Source organism: Bufo bufo, chromosome 1 (genome assembly GCF_905171765.1).
Source record: "Bufo bufo chromosome 1, aBufBuf1.1, whole genome shotgun sequence".
Taxonomy (NCBI): Eukaryota; Metazoa; Chordata; class Amphibia; order Anura; family Bufonidae; genus Bufo; species Bufo bufo.
Window position 1 is genome coordinate 549,010,927 of NC_053389.1, and position 26,071 is coordinate 549,036,997.

The following is a 26,071-nucleotide window of genomic DNA, read 5'->3' on the forward strand; positions in this document are numbered from 1 at the left end:
TTTCCACCATGACAGACGCATGGCCCAGCCAAGTGATCCTTATGCCATTTGCTGTTTTGCCAGTAAGCTCAGGGTGCTGTACAAAATAGGGTTCAATAACAGGAAGTTCCCGGTCAAGTTCCTAAAAAGAAAAAAAGATTCACATATTTAAACATATTCAAAATGATGCAAAACATCACATCTAAAATACTATGCTAAACCCATATATTTGAAGAATTAAAAGTACAGAAGTATTTTAAGGGGTTATGTGGAACACAAGTGGCCGGTATCCATAAGTGTTTTGCGGTCTGCAAAACATGGTCATGTGAATGTACCCTAAAGGAGAAGAGCCCTAACACTTCCAAATTTAAAGGGGCTGTCCAGCCATTAATATTGATGACCTATCGTCAGGATAGGTAATGAATATCAGATTGGCGAGGGTGTGACACCCGACATCCCTGCCGATCAGCTATTTGAAGAGGGGGCTGGGCTCCATGCGAGCGCCGCTTCCTGTCCATTACCCTGCACTGCTTCTCGGTGCAGTGTAACACTGCATTCAAATCAATGGAGCGAGTGCTTGTAATTACACTACACCACCGCTTCACAGGAGACGAGTCGTAGTGTAATGACCAAGAAGCGGAGCTTCCATGGAGCACCGCCTCGTCTCACAACTAATTGGCGGGGGCGCCGGGTTTCAGACCCCCACTAACAGATATTGATGACCTATCCTGACGACTGGTAATCAATAATAACGGCTGCACAACCCCTATAATTCCTTACTGCCATGTTAACCGCCTCCCGACCGCCTAACGCAGGGATGCATCTTGCGGGCGGTCGGTTTTTTCCTCGTAGACGCATCGGCGCGTCATCTCGCGCGCGCAGCTAAGAAGATGATCTACAGCCTGCCAGCAGCGATCATTCGCTGGCAGGCTATAGATGCGATTTTTTTTAACCCCAAAAAGGTATATTAGACGCTGTTTTGTTAACAGCGTCTAATATACCTGCTACCTGGTCCTCTGGTGGTCCCTTTTGCTTGGATCGACCATTAGAGACACAGGCAGCTCTGTAAGTAGCACCAATCACTACACTACACCCCCCCGTCACTTATTAACCCCTTATTAACCCCTGATCACCCCATATAGACTTCCTGATCACCCCCCTGTCATTGATCACCCCCCTGTAAGGCTCCATTCAGACATCCGTATGTGTTTTGCGGATCCACGGATCCGCAAAACACGGACAATTGCGGACAAGAATAGGACATGTTCTATAGGCTCTACAAAAAACGCAGTGTTCGCCCGATCAGGCCTGATCTTGTGCGCACACTTGCGTTCAGTCCGCCCCACCGCAGAGACAGAAATATTTTTTTTCTGATCACTGCAAAAACACTGTAAAATCGCTGCGGCGCTATAAAGATCACTTTTGAGGGGCATGGCGAGTTCATAGATTTTTTTTTTTTGGCACAAGTTAGCGGAAATAGATTTTTCTCATATTCCACTAACTTGTGACAAAAAATAAAATCTCACATGAACTCACCATACCCCTCACGGAATCCAAATGCGTAAAATTTTTTAGACATTTATATTCCAGACTTCTTCTCACGCTTTAGGGCCCCTAAAATGCCAGGGCAGTATGAATATCCCACATGTGACCCCATTTTGGAAAGAAGACACCCCAAGGTATTTCGTGAGGGGCATGGCGAGTTCATGTAAAATTTTATTTTTTGTCACAAGTTAGTGGAATATGAGACTTTGTAAGAAAAAAAAAGAAAAAATCATTTTCCGCTAACTTGTGCCAAAAATAAAAATATTCTAGGAACTCGCCATGCCCCTCACGGAATACCTTGGAGTGTCTTCTTTCCAAAATGGGGTCACTTGTGGGGTATTTATACTGCCCTGCCATTTTAGGGGCCCTAAAGCGTGAGAAGTAGTTTGGAATCCAAATGCGTAAAAAATGCCCTGTGAAATTCTAAAGATACTCATTGGAATTTGGGCCCCTTTGTGCACCTAGGCTGCAAAAAAGTGTCACACATGTGGTATCGCCGTACTCAGGAGAAGTAGGGAAATGTGTTTTTGGGGTGTATTTTTACATATACCCATACTGTGTGTGAGAAATATCTCTGTAAAATGACAACTTTGTATAAAAAAATTGGAAAAGTTGTGTTTTACAGAGATATTTATCTCACCCAGCATGGGTATATGTAAAAATACACCCCAAAACACATTGCCCTACTTCTTCTGAGTACGGCGATACCACATGTGTGACACTTTTTGCAGCCTAGGTGCGCAAAGGGGCTCAAATTCCAATGAGTACTTTTAGGATTTCACAGGGCATTTTTACGCATTTGGATTCCAAACTACTTCTCACACTTTAGGGCCCCTAAAATGCCAGGGCAGTATAAATACCCCACAAGTGACCCCATTTTAGAAAGAAGACACCCCAAGGTATTCCATGAGGGGTATGGTGAGTTCATGTAAAATTTAATTTTTTGTCACAAGTTAGTGGAATATGAGACTTTGTAAGAAAAAATAAAAAAATAAAAAATCATTTCCCGCTAACTTGTGACAAAAAATTAAAACTTCCATGAACTCACTATGCCCATCAGCGAATACCTTAGGGTGTCTACTTTCCGAAATGGGGTCATTTGTGGGGTGTTTCTACTGTCTGGGCATTGTAGAACCTCAGGAAACATGACAGGTGCTCAGAAAGTCAAAGTGCGTAAATTCACATTTTTGCACCATAGTTTGTAAACGCTATAGCTTTTACCCAAACCAATAAATATACACTTATTGCATTTTTTTTTTATCAAAGACATGTAGAACAATAAATTTAGAGAAAAATTTATATAGAAATGTAGTTTTATTTGAAAAAATTTAAAACAGAAATTGAAAAATGTCATTTTTTTGCAAAAATTTCGGTCAATTTTGATTAATATCAAAAAAAGTTAAAATGTCAGCAGCAATGAAATACCACCAAATGAAAGCTCTATTAGTGAGAAGAAAAGGAGGTAAAATTCATTTGGGTGGTAAGTTGTATGACCGAGCAATAAACCGTGAAAGTAGTGTAGTGCAGAATTGTAAAAAGTGGTCTGGTCATTAACCACCTCAGCTCCCCTAGCTTAAAGGGGTTGTCCGAGTTATTTTTTTTGTTCTTTCTATGTTCCTAACTGGGCAAATATAACAACTTTACAATTAACTCACTTTATCTCCGGTGGCTGGTTTCTCAGATTTCACTAAGGGTCACATGACCTGTGATGTCAGCTTCTCTCCCTGCTCTGATAAACTTCGTTTACAAGCCTGTAAACGACTAGACGTCACTGTGCTGGCCACGCCCCCCTTCACTGCCATCTGATCTCTCTCCTAGGATTCTTAACCCCTTCAGCTGCACAGACTGGGTATCTGCAGCAGTGACCATTCTGGGCACAGGAGCTGAAGGACTAGAGAGCAATGCACAAGAAGGTAGGGGGAAGATCCTGTGTGTATTAGCAGTGTCATTATACAGGTAGGACTTGTAGTCCTACACATACAACATGCTGCAGAGTCTCCCAGCAGGCAGACATGTCACTCAGGGCAGCTCTTGTATCCACTCCCTTAGCAGTGTCATTATACAGGTGGGACTTGTAGTCCTACACATACAACATGCTGCAGAGTCTCCCAGCAGGCAGACATGTCACTCAGGGCAGCTCTTGTATTCACTCCCTTAGCAGAGCAGGGGAAGGGCAGAGATTGTTTTTTCGGGCCGCCTCCAACAGAAAAAATTATACGGGAGTGAAGGAAACAGGAGGATCAGCTGCAGAAAGCAGATAAAAGCAAACACACTTTTTGTGGGCGTACTGCAAAATGGCCACAGATTGACGTGGAAATGAAAGAGTGGATCACACGTCATAGGAACAATGGCTTCTGCATATCTACCAAAATGATCATATATGAAGCCAAGCGTCTAGCTGCAGAAAAAGGCATTGATGAGTTTACTGGATCCCCATAATGGTGCTACAGATTTATGAGGAGGTGTGGCCTTGCTATGCGCACCAAAACTAGAATAGCACAAAAAATGCCAAAAGAATACGAGTCCAAGATTCTTTTTCACAAATTTGTGCTGGATTCAAGAAAGAAAAATAGCTATCAAATAAGCCAGATTGGGAATATGGATGAAGTCCCATTACCCTTCGATGTTCTATCGAACAGGACTGTTGATATGAGAGGCGCAAAAACCGTAACAGTGAAGACCTCAGGGCACAAAAAAACCCATTACACGGTTGTATTGTCCTGCTGCGCAGATGGGACCAAACTGCCACCAATGATCATTTTCAAAAGGAAGAACATGCCAAAAGAGGTGATTCCAAGAGGAGTGATTGTCCATGTTCATGAGAAAGGGTGGATGGACGAGAATGGCATGGGAATATGGGTCGACAAAGTGTGGTCCAAACGACCTGGAGGGCTTCTGAAGAAACTGGCCTTACTTGTGCTTGACCAGTTTAGGGCACATATCACCAAAAACACAAAAAAGAGGTTCAAAGACGTGAACACTCATCTAGCGGTCATTCCTGGGGGGCTTACCAGCCAGCTGCAGCCTCTTGATGTATCATTAAACGAGCCATTTAAGGTTTGCATGCAGGAGGAGTGGAATAAGTGGATGGCTGCTGGGAATCATGACCTTACACCCAGTGGACGGATGAAGAGGCCAGGGCCGGTGCAAGGATTTTTGCCGCCCTAGGCAAGATAAAAATTGACGCCCCCCCCCCCCTTATCAGATGATATGCCCATATCATGTTCCACCCCTTTCTCAGCTTTTAAATTAAAAGAACTGCTATGTTTCCCCTAGGGTTAATCCAGCTTCTTGTAGCCGTCTCTTTTTGCGGAACAGAATTGTGGACCCATACATTTCTATGGGGCCGCACAACAAGCGGCCCCGATCCGGAACTGCGGACCCGGATCCGCAATTCCGATCCTGAAAAAAATAGAACATGTCCTATTCTTGTCCGCAATAGTGCCGGCAATGTGCGGTCCGCAAAGTGCGGAACGCACATTGCCGCTGTCTGTGTTTTGTGGATCCGCAAAACACACACGGATGTGTGAATGGACCCTAAATGTGAGGTAAATTAGTTTCCAATGTAGTATTAATAACTAAACAATTACATAATAAACATATTGCATTGTCTACTTACCACCAGGACAATAAGATGATCTGGTCTCTGGCTGCAGTCTGGCTCTGCGGACTCCCTTGTCACTCTCTTTCCCCCCCCCCTCCCTCCCTTGTCACTCTCATTATTTCCCCCCCCCCTCTCCCTTGTCACTCATTATTTCCACCCCCCCTCCCCCCTTGTCACTCATTATTTCCACCCCCCCCCCTCCCCCCTTGTCACTCATTATTTCCATCACCCCCCCCCCTCCCCCCTTGTCACTCTCTTTTCCCCCCACCTCTAGTGTAGCGTGGCCGAGCTCTGTTCGATCCGCGGTACAGGAGCATTTGTTTCCTGTACCCGGCCGGACTGACAGGAAGTGCAGCGTACTCAAGTTGTGTGTAATAGGTGTTTCTGGGTGATGTAGTGCAATGGACACTAACCTGGTACAGCTGACTCTCTGCATAGGCAGGTGAAGGTAGAAATTGTTCGTGACGCCAGTGCCAAGTAAACGGTGGCACGCCGTTTGCGGATGCAGGAATAAATTGAGGAAGACGTGGTATTAAAACAGAACTCCAACTTTAGTAGTTTTCATGCAGAGACAATATTGGAATCGCAGTTCCTTGGCATACAGTCGATTTTGTAATACGGTCGATGCAGGCAATTCAGATTTAGCAAGGTTATTACAGAGTGTTAAACACAGAACTTGCAGTACAGGAGCTTGCACTCTATTTCTGTCTGATCCTGGAATATAGCAAATCTTCTCCAAGGCCCATTAACCTAGTTCTGGCTTTATATCCTTGGCTGTAGCTTTATAAAGTACCTCCTCTGTTATTCTGAGTACCTCTTGCTTTCCTGATCTTTGCCTCTGTCTCTCTCATCTTCTGAATGGTTCCTCAGGCTCTTAGTCTAAGATATTCCTGCTTCTGCATATGGGAATTCAGGAGGGAATCTTCTCCTGAACAGCAGGCTTCCGGCCTGGACTTGTCTCAGACATTGTCTAATCTCCAACTGTAGATTACAGAACCTAGACTCCGTCCGCCTTGCACTTCCCTGTCTGGGCCTTATATAAACTAGGGCTCCCTAGCTCCCTCTATGGACTAGAAGTAGGAATGACACCCCTAGCAGGCCTGTACATGCAAGTTTCAGTAACAGGGAAAATACACACATTACATGACATTTATAAAACTGACATATAGCAACTTCCCATAATTAAGGAGGGACGACAGCACACCAAGTGACACTTTGGTAGTGACGGGTATTACAGTCCCCGTACACTACATACCCCACTGCTTTAAGCTGAGTACGACCTCGTACTCCATCATGGGTCGCCCAACTGGAATCTCTACCTGAAATAGAAAAAGAGACATGCAGGCATACAGATATGCAATTCATCTGCATTTACATTTACATCAGGTCCAATTGGCAAAAATGAAGGGTAGTGACAAGGGGCGTCGTTCTCTTCTCTCAGGATAGTGAATGGAACGGGGGCGCTGACCTGGCACAGCGTAACATTAGAACCAGGATAGTCCATGACAAAACAGTAGAAAACGGTATAAAAGTTCTTGGAGGCTCAAATAGCAAACATGAGTCCGTACCCAGGTTATTTCCATATTAAATCACAGAGGCTCTCATGCGGTGAAGTCCGTCTCTGGGCACAATACTTTTAAAAGAGTAAGAATCTCAGAGGCTCAGGTACCTTTTGAGTCTGTCTCCGGGCACGGTTCCTTAGTATCAGGTTGCACAATAAAATGACAGCAAGAAAAGTGCTGTAAAACCCCTGATCAACCTGAAAAGGGGGTGAAGGGTAAAAGGTGCAACAAAGGAACAGGCACAACTTGGCGTGGGGTAGCAAAAGCAGGCAGGAGGTCCTGGAAACAAGCCTGGCCTTGCTGACTTTGTGATTTCAGTGGTCAACACCTACCACTGAGCCGTGGACAAACTGGCAGTCGCAACAAAGGACCAGGAAACGTAGGACTCCTGTCCTGGAAGGGTTAACATCAACTTCTTATGAAATAAATCAAAGGCCTAGCAGGCTGATTCACAGTGGCAGATCATATCCACTTGGCTCCGCTGGCAGGTATCGTCTGTAGTAGTCCTCTACAGGAGGATGTGCCCACATAACTGTATCAGGGGGCAGCTGTAGGGTAAAGGGGCCCCTAATAGGTATTGGCCCCATAGGCCTAGGGGTGAACCCTCTGGTGGACCGTGCCGGCCCTGGCATGATCACTGCAGGGTGTGACGTGCTTGGCACCGCCGCTGCAAGCGGTCCGGTGCTCTGGGTGCAGCAGTTTACGGCAATCGCGGGTCCGGTCTGGGGCACTGACGGAGCGGTGGCAACAGAAGGCGGTCGGCGGGTGGTGACAGGCACCCTTACCTCATCCTTCCTCGGCGGCGTCTGGATCCTGGCGGTGTATGTCTTGCGCAGCTCCCGCAACTTCTCCTCCAGCCGGACGATCTGCTCACCGATGCTTTCCGTGTCGGAGTCGCTGTCCTCTGCTGGTGCCGCCGGCGCAGGTACAGTCACCGATGGCGCGGACTCGGCCTCTGCAGGTTCTGGCGATGCGTCTGGTCTCCGACCCATCCGGATGTTCTGAAAGGTAGCACTAAGTCCTTTTAACTGTTCCAGCTCAGATATTGTCTTCTCCCGACGAGGCAGCTCGGGGGACGGATAGGGGCTCACCCATTTTTCCAACACGGTTGGCTGCCAGAAGACATTCGGCCCAATGAAGGAGCTCCGCTCCTGAAAGGCGTGATGGGCCGGCTCTGGAGAGCGTTCCGGTTCCCGCTCGCAGCCAGAGTAGTCTTCTCCTTCTTCTGCCTCCCAATCCTCAGGTCCTCGCTTGGGACGGGTCACAGCAGTCGCATAAGGGCCTCGCAGGCTCTCGGCAGGGGTGTACTCCACTTCCTCTCCCTCGCGGAGGCTGTGCTGGTACGAAGGGAGGTAGTCTCTTTTGACAGACCTTCGATTGACATAGAGGTCTCTGCCAGTTAGATAGTCCTGAATAAACCCGTAGCCACGGGATTTGTCAAACGACAGCACCACTCCCTTTCTCCTTTCCAGGCGGGGTTGGGTGTGCGTATGCTTCTCATGTATGGACTTGGTTAGTTCCTCATAGATAATTTTGGTCTTTGTATTCCGCTTGATAGCGGCCTCTCGGATCTCCGCCATCAGGGAGGACCATTTGAAAGATGGCTGGAAAAAGTCCCTCCACGAGCCATAGTAGGGCTCGGGTTCTTTCTCCCTTGGGCGGCAGGCGGGTTGCTCCGGTCCCGGAGCGTAGGCCGGTGGAGCCTCCTCTGGCTCTACACCAACATCAGACATCTTTGCAATTTCAGGTGTGGACACTGCAGCAACACTCTGCTCACTATCCAACATGCTCGATCCTTCTGAGGAGAGCGATAGGGTCGCGTCAATTACAGCAGCTAGCTCCTCCCATTGCTCTGGGAGGCCGCCCCCCAGGCACTCCAGTATAGGGAAGGCGGTGTCCATTCTGGCAGACATGCAAATGTCCAGATAAGCCGTGGCGCCTGCCCTTGACCTTCTTCCCGCTCTTTCTTCAGAAAGGCGCCAATTTTTCCCGCCTTTTCGGGATGAAGGTGACGCAGCAGTAAATTCAGCCAGCTCAGCGGCCATTTTTAGCAAGAAACGCTGTCTGTTCACTGACAGCAAGCAGGATTGTAAAAAGTCCACAAAACCACACTCCAATGCGGCGATTTTCTTCCTCTGTGTAGCGCAACGCTGCACAGCGCTTTTTGGAAGTTTTTGGTACACTTTGGGTATAATTTTCAGTCCACAAAGTCCACTTGAAATAAACAGGAAAATTTGTCACTTTGGTCACAGGGCAACGGTATAAGGCACAAAGTTCACGCTTCTTGCACTAGAAAGCGTGCGTATCCTGTTCGTGACGCCAAAAGAGAGGTGCAGCGTACTCAAGTTGTGTGTAATAGGTGTTTCTGGGTGATGTAGTGCAATGGACACTAACCTGGTACAGCTGACTCTCTGCATAGGCAGGTGAAGGTAGAAATTGTTCGTGACGCCAGTGCCAAGTAAACGGTGGCACGCCGTTTGCGGATGCAGGAATAAATTGAGGAAGACGTGGTAATAAAACAGAACTCCAACTTTAGTAGTTTTCATGCAGAGACAATATTGGAATCGCAGTTCCTTGGCATACAGTCGATTTTGTAATACGGTCGATGCAGGCAATTCAGATTTAGCAAGGTTATTACAGAGTGTTAAACACAGAACTTGCAGTACAGGAGCTTGCACTCTATTTCTGTCTGATCCTGGAATATAGCAAATCTTCTCCAAGGCCCATTAACCTAGTTCTGGCTTTATATCCTTGGCTGTAGCTTTATAAAGTACCTCCTCTGTTATTCTGAGTACCTCTTGCTTTCCTGATCTTTGCCTCTGTCTCTCTCAGCTTCTGAATGGTTCCTCAGGCTCTTAGTCTAAGATATTCCTGCTTCTGCATATGGGAATTCAGGAGGGAATCTTCTCCTGAACAGCAGGCTTCCGGCCTGGACTTGTCTCAGACATTGTCTAATCTCCAACTGTAGATTACAGAACCTAGACTCCGTCCGCCTTGCACTTCCCTGTCTGGGCCTTATATAAACTAGGGCTCCCTAGCTCCCTCTATGGACTAGAAGTAGGAATGACACCCCTAGCAGGCCTGTACATGCAAGTTTCAGTAACAGGGAAAATACACACATTACATGACATTTATAAAACTGACATATAGCAACTTCCCATAATTAAGGAGGGACGACAGCACACCAAGTGACACTTTGGTAGTGACGGGTATTACAGTCCCCGTACACTACAAGTGCACACTAAGTGAGCACTTCCTGTCAGTGTAGTTTACAGAACCGTTTTTAGGTGGGTCAGACTACAGTAGCTAATTAGCGAGCTAAACCCTTTTAATCTAGAACAAATTAACAGGTAATGGGTAGCTTATTTCATTTGATTTAAAACTTAACATTTAATTAATGTCAATCATAAAAAGATAGGCCCTTCAATCTAAACACTCAAAGAAAAGAATGTATCTGTAACCACTGGTTACACTAGTCTCCTGAAAAAATGGACGGAGACGGGAAGGAACCATACACAGGGATAGCGTTCAGAACAGATAGGGTGAAGGGTACGCAAGTACCAAGACAGAGGGACACACTGCTTGGACAATACCCTAGATGTCCCTATTCTATCTAGATCACACCACTATCTAATGCAAAAATCCCTGCATTCGCCCTCCCTAAAGGTGGACTGCCCAGCTTGGCCCGATAGACAGAATAGATGGTCCTGTGATGAGTAAATTCTCTATCGGGTGTGGGCACTAAAGTTGGCAAAAAGGACGTGGTGATTGGAGTCCAGGTAAATTGGCGATACCGATGTGAGGGGTCGCAAATCCTGGTCCAAATCAACCACATACAGATGTATTAATCAGAAAGATACAGTGTCCCGACGCGTTTCCTCAGTGATGTCTGATTCATCAGGGGACAAAATTATATATAAGAGGCTCCCTGGTGTAAGGATACCTCTTCCAACCAAAACACGTGACACAGGATGGTATCTTAGTGCATAGTCTCGAGTCCTGTGTAGACCCTGACTATATATCAACCGCCATCCGGTTATATATCACAATCCGGAAAGTGAGTCAAGAACGATCCTGTGTCACTTAGTCACAGTCGTTATAGGGATACATAAACTGCTGTGACTTGAATCCAAGTATAGTGAAAACACCACGTCTAGGGTTACATATACAACACAATGGGTCAAAGTGTCAATTTCGTTTGCAGTGTAACAGATCCATGCTAGTTGTAGCCCCCAGCATAGGTTGACGATCTGTGCAGTGCTAAATGCAAAACAATACTAAATCACTGTGGGAAGCAAGTATGTCAGCGTGGTACACTTATCTGTCCAGTTCTAAATGACAACTGTTCCCAGATATCGCTAGGTGGAAGGTGCTCCTTGGCGTCCCGCGTGTAGCAGTGGCAATGAAGCCGCGTTCGCGGGTTGTTTAAAAAGGCCAGGTAGCTCCGCCCCTGCTCTACGCCCCCTCGACGTCATGCAGTGCCGTCGTCATGTGATGCCTCAGCTGTTCGGCTTCAACTCACATGACCGCACCTCTTCCTATGATGCGGTGTATAGAGGCATGTACTGTCGCCAGGCAACCATCCGGGTAACCGGCTTCCTTAATGAAGCCGAGATCCAAACAATACAGGTAACCCAGCAACCGGCCGTCTGACTAGTAGCTGATCCTACGACGAGCACTCTATCTTACGCATGTGTGAGGCGGGTATGTTATGGTGCAAAAATCGGGTCAAAGGGCTAGTTTGCCCAAACTTTTGCTACCACCTAAATACAAAATAATTTCCACCTGTATGTCTAGTTTATAGTTCACATAGTGGAATAATGAAGTTTCTAAGGTAGTTCCTCAAAATTACTAACGTTATCAGCAGTGGCTGTCGCACCCTTTTAAAAGAAGGGGCTCATCCTCTGTAGGTGACCAAACCAAACCAAGTTCGAAATAAAGGAAGCTTATTTTATCCTACAATGCATATATGTTATTAGTATTGTGTGGGCACAGAGGGTAGAAGATGTGATCGGATAGTATGTCCCAATTGTCAGAGAGAGACACTACGGATCTATATAGCAACTGAACGACAGTTGTTCGTTCAGACCCGTAGGCACCACTGTTTTAAGATGGAAGATCCACCATGTCTCTCTCTGCAGAATCCTCCGATCCCAGTCTCCCCCCCTAGGTTGTCTTGCAATGGTCTCAATTCCCATGAATTTCAAAAATGACACATCACCTCCGTGCATCATGTTGACATGCTTTGCCAGGGACGTGTCTCTGTCATTCCTCACGTCACAAAGGTGTTCACCCACCCGTCGTCGCAATTCGCGGGTGGTTTTCCCTATGTATTCAAGGCCGCATCTACAGTTCGCTCTATAGATCACTCCTTGAGTGCGGCAATTAATGAAATGTTTAATTTGGTAGGTTTTGCCAGTGACGTTAGAACGGAATGACCGTCCCTGTGTAATATATCGACATGCCACACAGCCACTACAGTGAAAGCAACCGATCGGGCGCTGAAGCCATGTCCCTTTAAGATCACGTGCCTCACTGTAGTGGCTGTGCACTAGGCGGTCCTTGAGGCTAAGGCCTCTACGATATGTGACCTGTACCCTCTCAGGAAGCACCTTTTTGATATCCGGATCGATTAAGAGGACCTCCCAGTGGTTCCTCAGTATCTGTTTGACCTTATTTGAGGCATCATCAAACGTGCCTATAAGGCGTATATACCCGTCCCCAGTTTTTTCCGGTTTCGGGTAGAGGAGATCCTCTCGCTTACTTTCACATGCTCTCTTGAAGGCCAATTTAAGCACTTTATCAGGGTAACCCCTCTCCCGAAAACGAATTCTCAGGTCATTTGCCTGTTCTTTAAAGGCTTCCCAGGTGGAACAGTTCCTCCTGATGCGCAGGTACTGTCCCACCGGTATTCCCTTCTTCAGGGGAAAGAGATGATGGCTACTCCAATGTAGGAGTGAGTTAGTGGAGGTGGGTTTCCTGAAAGTGCTTGTTTGTAACGCGTCTTCCTTGTCTCTTGAGATCAATATGTCAAGAAAGGGCAAGGTGTCTTTTTCAATAACTGAAGTAAATTTCATGTTGATGTCATTCACGTTTAGATTTTTGACGAAATCACAGAAATCTTGCTCTCCCCCTTTCCAGACAACAAAGACATCGTCGATAAATCTTGCCCAAGTAACGATGCATGGGGTGTATATGTTGGGAGTGTCACCGAAGACCAATGTCCTCTCCCACCAGCCCAGGAACAAATTAGCATACGACGGGGCACATGAACTCCCCATCGCGGTGCCCCTGAGCTGGTGGTAGAGGACCCCGTCAAATAGGAAATAGTTCCTTGTGAGGACAAAATTTAACAGTCGCAGGACAAAGCCATTGTGTGGATAGAACTGTTGTCCCCTAGTGAGGAGACTTCCTGTCAGTCCAGCCGGGTACAGAAAACAAAAGCTCCTGTACCGCGGACCGAACAGAGCTCGGCCACGCTACATTAACAACAGCACACAGCAGGCGCAGGCAGGATTCTTTAGAGCGGCAAGCGCTCAGCCTCAGCCGCCCAGGCGGCGCAGCATGAGGGGCGCCGCCGGCCGCCCGAACTTATATAAGCAACTTTCTTTTTTTTTTTTTAACCGCAACGGGCGCCCCCTGCTGCATGGCGCCCTAGGCGACTGCCTAAGTCGCCTTACTGGTGGCGCTGGCCCTGGAAGAGGCCCACTATCACCCAAGTCTGCGAGTGGGTGAAGTCATCATGGCAATCAGTAAAGGAAGAAATGGTTGTCAAATCCTTAAAAAAATGCGGCATCAGTAATGCCCTGGACGGTTCGGAGGATGGTGTCCTATATGAAGACACCAGTGACAGTGATACCACTGACATTGAGCCACTGAGTTCGGACAGCAGTGAAGAGTTTTTGGGGTTTTCAGATGACTAGAGGTCATGTCGTACTGAAAATCTTTCTCTTCTGTTATTGTTAATGTTTCATAATGCTGCTGGTGACTGTTGGTAATGTTTGCACATTATATGTTATTTTATTAAAATGTTTTAGTCCACCTTTTAGTTCAAATTATTTTTTTCTCCATTTTCCTCCTCTGAAAACTGGGTGCGTCTTATCATCAGGTGCGTCTTATAAAGCGAAAAATACGGTACCTTATTTCCAGCAGTCTTCTTTTTACTTTATTTCGTTTTGTCCTTTTGATATAAAAGCCCTTTTTATGATATGCTAATGAGGCTCCAAGGTGCCCAGAGGGGCGTTTTTTCCCCTCTCCGGTGCCCAGTGAGGCCCCCCTGCAGTGCCCAAGAACGCCTCCTGATCCTCAAATAACCTCCCACAGCCCCGGCAAAACGGTCCCGCCCCCTCCCCACGTCATCGTCTACCTTCTAGAAATGCCCCGTCCTTCTTCCTGTCGGAAGAAAAGTTGCCAGAAAACTTGCGCAGGCGCAGTACCGCCTGCGGCCTGCGCCTGCGTGATCATCAACCTCCTCAGGGCAACAGCGCTCAGGTTACATCACTGGGCTCGGCGCATGCCCAGTGAGACTTTTGAGGCTGTTGCCCTCAGGAGCTTGATGATTGCACAGGCGCAGGCCGCAGGCGGTCCTGCGCCTGCGCGAGTTTTCTGGCCGCCGACAGGAAGAAGGACGGGGCATTTCTAGAAGGTAGACGATGACGTGGGGAGGGGGCGGAACCGTTTGCCAGGGCTGTGGGAGGTTATTTGAGGATCAGGAGGCGTTCTTGGGCACTGCAGGGGGGCGTCACTGGCCACCGGAGAGGGAAAAAACGCCCCTCTGGGCACCTTGGAGCCTCATTAGCATATCATAAAAAGGGCTTTTATATCAAAAGGACAAAACAAAATAAAGTAAAAAGAAGACGGCTGGAAATAAGGTACTTTAGTGAACATAGCGATGGTGACAGCTTAAAATGGTAAAAGCAGGTGACAGATTCCCTTTAAGGCCTCTTTCAGACGGGCGTTGAGGGAAAATGTGCAGGTGCGTTACGGGAACACCCGCGATTTTTCAGCGTGAGTGCAAAATATTGCAATGCGTTTTGCACTCGCGTGAGAAAAATCGCGCATGTTTGGTACCCGAACTTCTTCACAGAAGTTCGGGCTTCGGATCGGTGTTCTGTAGATTGTATTATTTTCCCTTATAACATGGTTATAAGGGAAAATAATAGCATTCTGAATACAGAATGCATAGTAAAATAGCGCTGGAGGGGTTAAAAAAATAATAATAATAATTTAACTCACCTTAATCCACTTGATCGCGATCCCGGCATCTCCTTCTGTCTCCTTTGCTGAACAGGACCTGTGGTGAGCATTCATTACAGGTAAAGGACCTGTGGTGACGTCACTCCAGTCATCACATGATCCATCACCATGGTAAAAGATCATGTGATGGATCATGTAATGACCGGAGTGACGTCACCACAGGTCCTTTACCTGTAATGAATGCTCACCATAGGTCCTGTTCAGCAAAGGAGACAGAAGGAGATGCCGGTCTGCACGATCAAGTTGACTAAGGTGAGTTAAATTATTTTTTTATTTTTTTTTAACCCCTCCAGCGCTATTTTACTATGCATTCTGTATCCAGAATGCTATTATTTTTCCTTATAATCATGTTATAAGGGAAAATAATAATGATCGGGTCTCCATCCCGATCGTCTCCTAGCAACCGTGCGTGAAAATCGCACCGCATCCGCACTTGCTTGCGGATGCTTGCGATTTTCACGCAACCCCATTCACTTCTATGGGGCCTGCGTTGCGTGAAAAACGCAGAATATAGAGCATGCTGCGATTTTCACGCAACGCACAAGTGATGCGTGAAAATCACCGCTCATGTGAACAGCCCCATAGAAATGAATGGGTCGGTATCCAGTGCAGGTGCAATGCGTTCAACTCACGCATCGCATTCGCGCGGAATACTCGCCCGTGTGAAAGGGGCCTAAGGGATCTAGTTTTTAAAATGGGGTCATTTATAAGGGTTTTCTATCATTTTGGAGCTCAACGCCATTACATGTGTGCAATGGGGCCGGAACCATTTTCTGTTTATTATCTGAAAGGCCCCAGGTGCTCCTTTATGTTTGGGCCCTGCAGTGTGTCAAGACATAAGATTAGGGCCAAAATGGAGATATTTCTGAAGACAGGAGAAATAATCTTTAAATTAACACTTTTGTCTAAAAAATGAAAAATATTGCTTAGCTCTAATTTCTTCAAAAAACTAGGGGGTCTAAAAACTCACTACACCCTACCTAGATAAATACCATAGGGGGTCTAGTTTTAAAAATGGGGTCATTTATGGGGGTTTTCTATTGTTTTGGTAGCTCAATGCCATTATAAGTGTGCAATGGGGACTAAACCATTTTCAAGTAAATTTTGTGTTCTGAAAGCCACTGGGTGCTCCTTTATGTTAGGGCCCTGCCGTTTGTCAAGACACAAGATTAAGGCCACAATGGGGATATTTCTGAGGACAGGAGAAATGGGGTGATACATTTTGAGGTGTACTTCTTCATTTTCATGTGCCTTGTAGAAAAAAAACTGTCTTTAAATTGACACTTGCGTAAAAAAAGGAAAATTTTATTTTTTATCACCTTCTTAGAGATAATTTATTTAAAAGACTAGGTGGTCAAATAACTCATCACACCCTTAGATGAATACGTTAAGGGGTTTAGTATTCAAAATGGGGTCACTTTTGGGGGTGTTATATTAGTCTGACACTTATAAGCCTCTGCAAACTTGGCTTGTTGCAGGAAAAAATATGTATTTCAATTTTTTTTAATTAATGTTGAAATGGTAAGTCTCCTAAATTAAAAAAAAAATTATAAAAGTTTTTTGCAAGTGCAGCCAAAATAAAGTAAAGATGTGGAAATATATTTCTGATAAAAATATTGAATAGTATTTATGTATGTACGGTGTTCTGCCCATTTTGTGCATAATAAATGTGTGTAATGTGCTGTAAAGGTTATACTGAAATGTTATGTTTGACGTTGCTGCCATCTAGTGGTCAAAGTTAGTTTCTACTTCGCCAGAACTTTACAGGAAGTGTATTGTCAGAGGCAGTAACCTTTAACCTGGAACTGTATTTCCTCCATTTCAGCACTGCTCCTGGATCTTGCAGGCTGCATGCAGAGGAGCTCTTGATCTATTCCTGGACTAATGATGGAATTGTCTGTGAGTACTCTCACTGATGGAGTGAGGCTGCTGTATTATGTTTAATGTATTGACACATATGTTTTGTTTATGTTTATATTGTAGTTTTACAAAGTTATTCAGAAAAGAGAATACATACAGATCTGATGTCTCACGTTTCTTGACTTCTGAATTATTGTTAAGCTGTCTGACTAGTGTTATACAACAGTTCAATAACGCGAAGCAGAACAGTAAAAAGACAACCCACGTGGCGGTCTGGAATAAACTGAGACGCCATGAGCATGAGTCTAAGATCAGGAACAAAGTACCAGGCTGATGCCACGCTCAGGGCCGGCCTTTGGGGTGTGCGGGCTGTGCGGCCGCACAGGGCGCCATAGTAACAGGGGCGCTGGGCGGCCGACAGCTCGCAATGTAATCTGCGGCAGGCGAGGCTGTACTTGTGTTCTCCTTCGGGGCGCCCCCTCCATCTCCCCCTCCCCTGTGTCTGACCTGCCTGCTGCCCCCGCCGCTGCCAATAAGAAGAGGCAGGAGGAGGAGGGGAGGGGCTGTGGCCACTGCGCCACCAATGAAGAAAACTGACCTGAAATACAAATACAGGAGGCGGGTGCTGGAATCAAATAGCCGGCACCCGACCTCTGTGACAGGGAGCTGCGATCAGCTGCAGTTGAGTTAACTCTTCAGGTGTGGTACCTGAGGGGTTAACTGCCGCTGATCGCAGCTCCCTGTCACAGAGGTCGGGTGCCGGCTATTTGATTCCGGCACCCGCCTCCTGTATTTGTATAAGAAACGTTGGTGGCACAGTGCGCCCCCCCCCCCCCCCCAAACACCCCAGTATAAGAAACATAATTGGTGGCTCAGTGCGCCCCCCCCCAGTATAACAAACGTTGGTGGCACAGTGCCCCCCCCCCCCCAGTATAAGAAACATTGGTGCGGTGGCTCAGTGGGAAGTGCCAATGAGGGTTAAAAAATAATTTAAAAAAATTAACTCACCTCCTTCAGTTGATCGCGTAGCTGCCGGTCTTTCTTCAGGACCTGTGGTGACGTCACTGAGCTCATCACATGACCCATTACCATGGTGATGGATCATGTGATGAGCACAGTGATGTCACCACAGGTCCTTTGACAGGTCATAAAGAAAGAACAGAAGACGAACAATTGGAGGAGGTGAGTTAATTATTTTTTTATTTTTTAACCCTCATTGGCACTGCCCACTGCGCCACCAATGTTTATTATATTGAGGGGGGGGCGCACTGCGCCACCAATGTTTATTATATTGAGGGGGGGCGCACTGCGCCACCAATGTTTATTATATTGAGGGGGGGCGCACTGCGCCACCAATGTTTATTATACTGGGGTGTTGGGGGGGCGCACTGCGCCACCAATGTTTATTATACTGGGGTGTTGGGGGGGGGCGCACTGCGCCACCAATGTTTATTATATTGAGGGGGGCGCACTGCGCCAATGTTTATTATACTGGGGTGTTGGAGGGGCGCACTGCGCCACCAATGTTTATTATACTGGGGTGTTGGGGGGCGCACTGCGCCACCAATGTTTATTATACTGGGGTGTTGGGGGGCGCACTGCGCCACCAATGTTTATTATACTGGGGTGTTGGGGGGGGCGCACTGCGCCACCAATGTTTATTATATTGAGGGGGGCGCACTGCGCCAATGTTTATTATACTGGGGTGTTGGGGGGCGCACTGCGCCACCAATGTTTATTATACTAGGGTGTTGGGGGGCGCACTGCGCCACCAATGTTTATTATACTGGGGTGTGGGGGGGGGGGCGCACTGTGCCACCAATGTTTATTATATAGGGGGGGCGCACTGCGCAAATGTTTATTATACTGGGGTGTTGGGGGGGGCGCACTGCGCCACCAATGTTTATTATACTGGGGTGTTGGGGGGGCGCACTGCGCCACCAATGTTTATTATACTGGGGTGTTGGGGGGGCGCACTGCGCCACCAATGTTTATTATACTGGGGTGTTGGGGGGGCGCACTGCGCCACCAATGTTTATTATACTGGGGTGTTGGGGGGGGGGCGCACTGTGCCACCAATGTTTATTATATTGGGGGGGGCGCACTGCGCACAACGATGGGTTAGGGAAATTTCACAGCAGAGTGCGCATGCGCTGGGAGCCTCGCCGGCGGTTAGGGTAGGGAAAAATTATGGGCCAGTGCACAGGTGTGGTGATCGGATGGATGTTCTCAGCAGGACACCGGCCGACACTGCGCATGCGCTGGGAGCCTCACCAGCGGTTAGGGTAGGGAAAAAGCACTGGCCCGTACGTAATTTTTCTCTTCCCTAACCGCTGGTGAGGCTCCCGGTGCATGCGCAGTGTCGGCCAGTGTTCAGCTGAGAACATCCATCCGATCACTGCGCCTGCGCACTGGCCCATAGTTTTTCCCTACCCTAACCGCCGACGAGACTCCTGGCGCATGCGCACTCTGCTGTGAAACTTCCCTAACCTGACGTTGTGCGCCTGCGCGGCGCTGCACACCTCCTCACGTCATGTCCGGTGCGACCGGAAGTGACGAGGGTAGGGAAATCTCACGAAGTAGGGAAGTATGACATTACACCGGCCTTTGGGGTGTGTGGGCTGGTAACTACTTGGTTGGATAGTCAGCCAGCCTATGCCATGATGCCAGCAACAAGCACTGTTTTTTTTTTTTTTTTTTTTTTTAGCGCCACAAGGTTAGCTCGCACAGGGCGCCTGGACACCTAAGGCCGGCCCTGGCCACGCTACCGCCAACACAGCAAGGCAGGGAGAACATTCCCAGCAAGACGATGTAAAGTCGCATGTGTCCAGAACTTCACGGGCTAGCAAGATGTCCTCAGCAAGTTCCTCAGCAGTTAGAGCTCGTGCCAAGGCAGAAGCTGCCCGCGTCCAGCTACAGTACGCAGAAAAAGAAGCCATGATGATGCAGGAGTTAGCAGCAAAGAAAGCTGCCATAGCACAAGAGACAGCAGCTAGGGAAGCTGCCATAGCACAAGAAGAAGCGGTTTTAGAATCAAAATTGCTCATCCTGCAGCGACAGACTGCAGTTGCAGTTGCTGAAGCAGAGGCCGCTGCCTACATGGGAACAAGTCGGTCAGGAAGTGAAAAATCATATAAAGACTCAGAGGTTCCAGAAAAACCTCTATTCTCTGCAGATCGTACAAGTGAGTACGTCCAGAACCTTACTGATGCACATACAAAGGAACAGTCTCTTAAACCTGAAGCAAAGGAATTCAGGCTGAGATCAACATACCCCTGAGCAGGCCCAATCAACCTCATGAGATCAGCGGCTGCCAGCAAACCAAGAAGGAAGCACCAGAAACCCCTAAGAACAAAAAACAAGTGTTCCCATCACCTCAACCTAAAGATTATATACGCGAACAACAATGTGCAGTGGATGTCACCAAATATCTCATCCGCAAAGAAATGGTTAGCTCAGGCTTTCTCCAATTTGATGACTGTCCTGAAAACTATTGGGCATGGAAATCTTCCTTTCTGAATGCCACTGAAGGTCTGAACTTATCACCAGCAGAAATGCTTAATTTAATGATAAAATGGCTTGGTACTGAGTCAGCAGAGCATGCTAAGAGGATGAGAAGAGCAAACCTGTTCAACCCTGCAGCAGGACTCAACATGACCTGGAGAAGACTAGAAGAAACGTATGGATCCCCAGAGGTAATAGAAGGAGCACTGTTGAAAAAACTTGAAGTCTTTCCCAAGGTGGGCTACAGAGACAACGTGCGGCTACAAGAACTAAGTGATCTTCTACTAGAGATAGAATATGCCAGAGGATGGCTACTTGCAAGGACTTTCGTATCTAGATACAGCTAGAGGCACTAATCCCATAGTAGAGAAACTACCCTCAAATCTGCAAGACAAGTGGATGTCTGTAGGAGGTAAATTCAAAGAAGATTATGGAGTCGCTTTTCCCCCTTTCTCTGTGTTTTCTAGGTTTGTCCGACAGCAAGCGAAAATCCGAAGTGATCCCAGTTTCGCCTTCACCACCAGCGGCAATCAATCACACAGACCTGAGAGACCTCACAGACCTCACGGTAGGACCTATGTATCCACACACAAAACAGCTGTACCTTCAGAAGTCACAGACTGCCAAAGCACCCACAAGGTACACACCATAGAAAACCCTGATAGGCATTGTCCAATACACAAAAAACCACATCCACTAAAGAAATGCAAAGGCTTTAGAAGCAAACCCATTGCAGAGCGGATGTCCTTCCTTAAACAAAACGGCATCTGTTTCAAGTGCTGCGGATCTACTTATCACATTGCCAAAGACTGCAAAATACCAGTAGAATGTACAGAATGTGGCAGTGAGAGACACATTGCAGCTTTGCACCCTGGCCCTGCTCCTGCCCCACTAGAGACTGTAGAACCCAGGAAAGATCAGGGCAGGGAGCAACAAGAGACCCCACTCTCCTCTGTAATGTCTAATTGCACCGAAGTATGTGGACAAGGCAAGAGTGCACGATCATGCTCTAAAATCTGTCTAGTGACTGTGTATCCCACTGGCAAGAGAGAAAGGGCAGTGAAAATGTATGCAGTGCTAGATGAACAGAGCAACAGATCCCTTGCAAAGTCAGATTTCTTTGATATCTTTAACCTTAAGGCAAGTGCAGTTCCATACACTCTAAGGACATGTGCAGGGACAATTGAAACCACAGGGAGAAGAGCTACTGACTTTACCATTGAATCCTTCAATAAGAAAGTGCGGTTCCCACTTCCTACCCTAATAGAGTGTGGCATGATACCTGACGACAAAACTGAGATTCCATCTCCAGAAGTAGCTCATCACCATCCTCACCTCCGCTCAATTGCTCACCTTATCCCCGTTGTTGAGCCAGATGTTTCTATCCTTCTACTTCTTGGAAGAGACATCCTTCAGGTACACAAGGTACGCCAGCAAATCAATGGACCTTATAATGCCCCCTATGCACAGAGACTGGATCTGGGGTGGGTCATTGTAGGAGAAGTTTGCCTGGGGACAGTGCACCAGCCTGACAACATTAGCACTTTGAAGACGTCTGTGTTAACAAATGGACGCACATCCCTTCTCTGTCCCTGTCACAACAACTTCATTGTCAAGGAAAGCTTTGGCAGGTCAACACAACACTGTGACTCTTCTACACTATATGGTAAAGAAGAAGTCAATTACAACATTGAGACGGACAATCTAGGGATAACAGTATTTCAGAAAACTAAAGATGATGATAAACAGGCCCTCTCTATAGAGGATCAGATCTTCTTGCAGATTATGGATAAAGAGGCTTACCAAGATGACAATCACAGTTGGGTGGCCCCTCTCCCCTTTCGCACACCCAGACGTGTTCTGCCTAGTAACAGGGAGCAAGCCATGAAGCGTTTGCATTCACTCAGCAAAACACTGCAGAGAAAGCCAGAAGTGAAAAGAGATTTCACTGAATTCATTAAGGGGATGCTAGACAATGATCACGCTGAAGTTGCAGGACCACTTGAGACAGACAGGGAACACTGGTATCTACCAATGTTTGGTGTTTACCATCCGCACAAACCTAACCAAATCAGAAAAGTTTTTGATTCCAGCGCAGAGTATAAAGGAGTCTCTTTAAATGACGTACTGTTGAGTGGCCCTGACCTAAACAATACTTTGCTAGGTGTCCTCATGCGCTTCAGAAAAGAGCCCGTTGCTTTCACAGCAGATGTGCAACAAATGTTTTATTGCTTTCTTGTCAGAGAAGACCACAGAGACTTTCTACGTTTTCTCTGGTACAAAGACAATGACATAGACAAAGAAATTGTCGAGTACAGAATGAAAGTGCACGTATTTGGCAATAGCCCCTCTCCTGCCGTCGCTATATACTGCATGCAAAATGCGGCCCAGAAAAATGCAGAGTGCTATGGACAAGAAGCCAAACACTTTGTATTGAGACATTTCTATGTAGATGATGGACTCGCTTCTGCTAGCACACCTGAAGATGCAATATCCATCCTTAGTAAAGCAAAACAAATGCTGGCAGAATCCAATCTGCGTCTTCATAAAATCGCTTCCAACAGCCAAAAAGTAATGGAAGCCTTCCCTGTAGCAGACAGAGCTAAGGACCTTAAAGATCTTTGCCTAGGTACAGATGCCCTTCCCTTGTAGAAAAGCCTAGGCCTAAGTTGGGATCTAGAAAATAATAGTTTTGCTTTCAGAGTTTCCTCAGAGGAAAAGCCTTTTACACGTAGGGGTATTCTATCCACCGTAAATAGCCTCTATGATCCCCTAGGGTTTGTATCACCTGTGACTATAAGAGTTAAGGTCTTAGTTCGGGAACTGTCATCTGGGAAAAGTGAATGGGATGCATTGCTTCCACGAGAGAGACTAAGTGAGTGGGTCCAATGGACAGAATCCTTGCAAGCGTTAGAGCACCTAAAGATAGACAGATGCTATGTGCCCGTATCTCTATCATCAGCTTGCAGGAAAGAACTATGCATCTTCTCAGACGCATCCACCACAGCTATAGGTGCAGTAAATGTGTGTCATGTTGGATTTGTCATGGGAAAGTCCAAATTAAGCCCAAAACCACACTATTCCTCGTTTAGAGTTGTGTGCTGCCGTACTTGCAGTCGAAATGTCTGAGCTAATCACAGATGAACTAGACACTGATTTTGATGCTGTGAAATTCTTCACTGATAGCGAGACTGTCCTAGGGTACATTTGCAACACCACTAGGAGGTTCTATCTGTATGTCTCCAACAGAGTGAATAGAATCAGGCAGTCTACACACCCAGATCAGTGGTTCTATGTATCTACAGAGCAAAACCCTGCAGATTATGCCACTAGGCCTACTCAAGCAGCATGCCTTCAGAACTCTATATGGTTCTCAGGCCCATCCTTTCTGTACCAACCACACTGTGAGGATATAGACACTGCTAATGTTTTTCCTCTCATAGAGCCCGAAGCTGACCCTGAAATTACAAGCTTCAGCACCAGAGCTTCTGAAGCCACACTTCACTCACATTGCTTTGATAGATTGTCTTGCTGGAAGATATTAGTTAAGACCCTAGCCAGACTCATCCATGTCGCTAAAACCTTCCAGAGGGAAACCAGCAGCAATCAGGTCAGAAGGTGGGGAAGTTTCCATGAACAGGTCAATCTAGAAGAACTTGCTCAGGCAAAGTCGGTTATAATCTCTTCTGTTCAAAACAAACATTTCCAGAAGGAAATTGACTGCATCAAAAAACAAAAGACATTCCCAAAACAAAGCCGTCTTAGGAAGCTTAGCCCCTTTTTAGACAAAAATGGGTTGTTGAGAGTAGGTGGACGTTTGTCTCTTGCAGGACTTTCAGAGGAAGAGAAACAGCCTGTCATTATACCTTATGATCACCACATTGCGACACTGCTTCTTAGGTACTATCATGAACAAGTAGTTCACCAAGGGCGACACATCACAGAGGGTGCAATTAGATCCGCAGGTTTCTGGATTCTTGGTGGCAAACGCTTGGTATCAGCTGTTATACACAAATGCGTCATCTGTCGCAAGCCGCGAGGAAGGTTACAAAGTCAAAAGATGGCAGAGCTACCAGAGGACAGAGTAATTGCTCAACCACCTTTCACCAATGTGGGCTTAGATGTATTTGGTCCGTGGTCTGTTTTAACCCGCCGCACTAGAGGAGGCAGCGCAGACCGTAAACGATGGGCAGTCCTTTTCACTTGTTTGTACACATAGAGCTACTTGAAACCATGTCAACATCAAGCTTTATTAACCACTTAAGGACCACAGGTTTATACCCCCCTAAAGACCAGGCCCTTTTTTACAAATCGGCACTACACTACTTTCACCGTTTATTGCTCGTTCATGCAACTTACCACCCAAATGAATTTTACCTCCTTTTCTTCTCACTAATAGAGCTTTCATTTGGTGGTATTTCATTGCTGCTGACATTTTTACTTTTTTTGTTATTAATCGAAATTTAACGATTTTTTTGCAAAAAAATGACATTTTTCACTTTCAGTTGTAAAATTTTGCAAAAAAAACGAGATCCATATAGAAATTTTGCTCTAAATTTATAGTTCTACATGTCTTTGATAAAAAAAAAATGTTTGGGTGAAAAAAAAATGGTTTGGGTAAAAGTTATAGCGTTTACAAACTATGGTACAAAAATGTGAATTTCCGCTTTTTGAAGCAGCTCTGACTTTCTGAGCACCTGTCATGTTTCCTGAGGTTCTACAATGGCCAGACAGTACAAACACCCCACAAATGACCCCATTTCTGAAAGTACACACCCTAAGGTATTCGCTGATGGGCATAGTGAGTTCATAGAACTTTTTATTTTTTGTCACAAGTTAGCGGAAAATGATGATTTTTTTTTTTTTTTTTTTTTTCTTACAAAGTCTCATATTTCACTAACTTGTGACAAAAAATAAAAACTTCTATGAACTCACTATGCCCATCACGAAATACCTTGGGGTCTCTTCTTTCCAAAATGGGGTCACTTGTGGGGTAGTTATACTGCCCTGGCATTCTAGGGGCCCAAATGTGTGGTAAGGAGTTTGAAATCAAATTCTGTAAAAAATGACCTGTGAAATCCGAAAGGTGCTCTTTGGAATATGGGCCCCTTTGCCCACCTAGGCTGCAAAAAAGTGTCACACATCTGGTATCTCTGTATTCAGGAGAAGTTGAGGAATGTGTTTTGGGGTGTCTTTTTACATATACCCATGCTGGGTGAGATAAATATCTTGGTCAAATGCCAACTTTGTATAAAAAAATGGGAAAAGTTGTCTTTTGCCAAGATATTTCTCTCACCCAGCATGGGTATATGTAAAATGACACCCCAAAACACATTCCCCACCTTCTCCTGAGTACGGCAATACCAGATGTGTGACACTTTTTTGCAGCCTAGGTGGGCAAAGGGTCCCATATTCCAAAGAGCACCTTTCGGATTTCACAGGTCATTTTTTACAGAATTTGATTTCAAACTCCTTACCACACATTTGGGCCCCTAGAATGCCAGGGCAGTATAACTACCCCACAAGTGACCCCATTTTGGAAAGAAGAGACCCCAAGGTATTCGCTGATGGGCATAGTGAGTTCATGGAAGTTTTTATTTTTTGTCACAAGTTAGTGGAATATGAGACTTTGTATGAAAAAAAAAAAAAAATCAGCATTTTCCACTAACTTGTGACAAAAAATAAAAAATTCTAGGAACTCGCCATGCCCCTCACGGAATACCTTGGGGTGTCTTCTTTCCAAAATGGGGTCACTTGTGGG

The 26,071-nt window shown here is 46.3% G+C and overlaps 1 protein-coding gene across 1 annotated transcript in view; it reads right to left on the reverse strand.

The window, feature by feature from the left end:
* The window catches only part of DLD (dihydrolipoamide dehydrogenase), a 211,937-nt gene that overhangs the window by 30,273 nt on the left and 155,593 nt on the right, over positions 1-26,071 (reverse strand). The window lies entirely within an intron of this gene.